Genomic DNA, 2,965 nt, shown 5'->3' with positions numbered 1-2,965 from the left:
GCTGTCGCAAAAATCTCAATGTGGCCGATCGTTATAGTTTTTGCGTGATGAGTCCGAGTCGACATTCCTGGGAAATTGTGCCGCTTCGGCTCTGTGACCATAAATTTCCTAATAGTAGTAGCAGTGTCGTTTTTTAATCTATTAGAAGTATTGTAGGCAATTACAAATTGAAATCTAATTGAGGTTTCCTTGTGTGTATCTTTTTTATATTTTCCTGCTACATTCTCCACATTGTATAGGAACAGATTAGATAGAGGGAACCTAGGAACCTAGTGTTTAGCATTCTGCATTCTATTTCAAAATCTACGCCAAAATAAATAAAAATCGTTAAAGCTTATATCAAATCCAAATACATATAATAAAATAATACAACTTATACAATAAAATATATGAAAGTCTTCAGTTTTCTTCTTATACAAAATCTTATTCTTTATCGGCAATGTTTGTATACAACAACCCAACCAGATGGAGACCCTACAAGTCCAGAGAGCGTCCTTGTTTTTGCCAAGCTTGGCAAATTCACTTAATTGTGTCTACGACCCCGCGCCACGCGAGACGCGCGGTAATTGTGCCAGCCTGCCAGGGACGTCATCGGCTTTTTGGTTCCCTCCAAAGGAACCACAACTGCCATATTTCCGCTGGCACGATAATTATACCACTTGTATTTAATAGCTAAATAAAATTCTAATATTCTCTAATTAGATAGCGTAGCGATCGTAAAAAGTTAATTGTTTTTATTCGAATCACCAACTGTCCGATTATGGAGGAATATTATTTTTATTAATCCTGTCCTACGAAAGTTAGTTAGGATGTAAGTTTGTTCTACTTGCGCAAAAACTACTAAATGAATTTAGATGGAACTTTACAGTGGTATAGCTTAATACATCAAAATAAAAATGTACCATTTATGTAAACATTTTGATTATTATTATATTAAGAATTTGGCTATAATATGAACATAACTATAAATCTAAGCGGGCGAAGCCTCGCAGGCGCCTGGGTCATTAATATCTGATATATGTACTTTCATATAATATTATATTAAATTGATATGTGCGGGAGTGTCCGCGAGTCAGCCAGTCAGTCCGAGTGCCATAAAAACATCGTAAATATTAATTAATTTGGCGCAAGTGACAGTCGGTAGTTATTCAGCGGGCGCTTCCTGCACATTTGCATTTGCCGTCAATCGCCGCCGCCATATCTGACGTATTCATTACGATTCTCGATCTACTGTACTTAGGCTGTGGTCTAAGTGCCCAGATTCGGGCGATTTAATTGTATCAATATTTATTGACTTGTATAGCTTGTAATTTGAAAAAACGGTAAAGTGCGAGTTGGACTCGACACCGAGGCTCCGGACAAATTTGAACATTGTAGGTCAAAGAGATGTCCAATTTATAAAAGTTGATAAACTTAAGTTTGCGGCCGTGTGCACTCATTTTGCATGAAATGAACTATTAATATGAGTTTGAAATTATTTTTTGTACGAAATACGTATTGCTTTTAGCTTGATATTTCTACGCGATCTTGAAATAAATTGTCTCAACAGACGGACAGACGAACAATAGAGTGTTCCTACAAGAGTCCCGTTTCTACTTTTAATGTTCGGGAAAAATCATCAAACAGTAATACATACAAATACAAAATATCTAAAAACGACGATTTACGTATTATTTTACGTTATGCAATATTTATGTGTTTATCTTATCCCTTATCGAAGGGGCTTCAATATATCTTCTGATTAAATACTATGTCTTTATAGCATAATTTGTAATACGAGTACATGTGCATGATCTTTATTGTTTTACAAAAATCTTAATTTATTTGTGTTTAATATGACTCAACTCAAAGAATTTTAATAAAAAATAATATAAATCTGAAGATAAAAAATATATAATAATTTCAATCACATATTAATGTGACATAAATCAATAAAAAACTTTTGAAGATTATAAACACTTATTAATTTGACCACACTCTCCACCCTACAGTCCACGGTCCACGCATGCGGCCTTAATTAGGCATTCCGCTCTCGTCCGCGCTGCGTACGCGCACGGCGGCGCCTTTGACTCGCCCGTCTCTCTCTCTCCCTCTCGCACAATGCAGCTATTCATTCCCACGACCACTCTAAGCTAAACCCTCCTTAGCTTTCAACATGAAACAAAAACCTTGACGCGCTAAGCTCAGAATAAAATGGCCAAGATTCAAAACTCAGATACAAGCTGCTCTGAGCGAGTTGTAGAGCTGTTTCAACTGTAATAGGGCTGGAAATGCAATGTGATGATAAATTATTAAAGGTGTTATTGGAGTGATGTAATGAAGGGGCCTAATTGTGTATTCTACTTGGGATGTCTGAAAGATAAAAGAATACGCGATAAAGGCCATTAGGTATCTCTTTCGCACATCTTCCGGTGTCGGTAAAAGGGTTATGCGTTTGGCAAGTTTACTCAACAGTTTGTTTTCTTTTTAATTAATTTCTATGGACAGTTATACACGCAAACGCAACTAAAGTTACCAAAATTTTCCGTTTTCTTGCAAACTTATATTGTCCTTTTCATATTTACAATTTTCTGCAGTCATTAAATTCTTGTGATAGTATAATATATACATAATATATATAATATATATATGTGATAGTATAATATATATTTATTGAATAGAAAGTATCCATTGTCACGCTATTATATAGAGCCTGGCTCAAAAGTAAAATCTGTGTCTCAATTTCCGGTGATCTCAACATGATATTCTCTTCCACACTCCTCACTCCTCAGTCCACAGCGACGCTACAAAATGAGCACTGATTGCGTTGATCATGAATTAGGCACCTTTCCTTTTTTTCGTCATAATGCTCTGTTGGAGCTCCAAGTTTCATCGAAACATATGCAGGGTCGGGACGCACCGGCCGCGGCCGACCGGTTCCCTGCCTTTCCCTTTGAGCCGCCGACCGCCGCGCGCCGTGCCCAAA

This window comes from Heliconius melpomene, chromosome 5 (genome assembly GCF_056956725.1).
Source record: "Heliconius melpomene rosina isolate 202511_hmr_F chromosome 5, ASM5695672v1, whole genome shotgun sequence".
NCBI classification, from domain to species: domain Eukaryota; kingdom Metazoa; phylum Arthropoda; class Insecta; order Lepidoptera; family Nymphalidae; genus Heliconius; species Heliconius melpomene.
The sequence above is the reverse complement of the archived record's forward strand: the minus strand, read 5'-3'. Positions refer to the sequence as shown.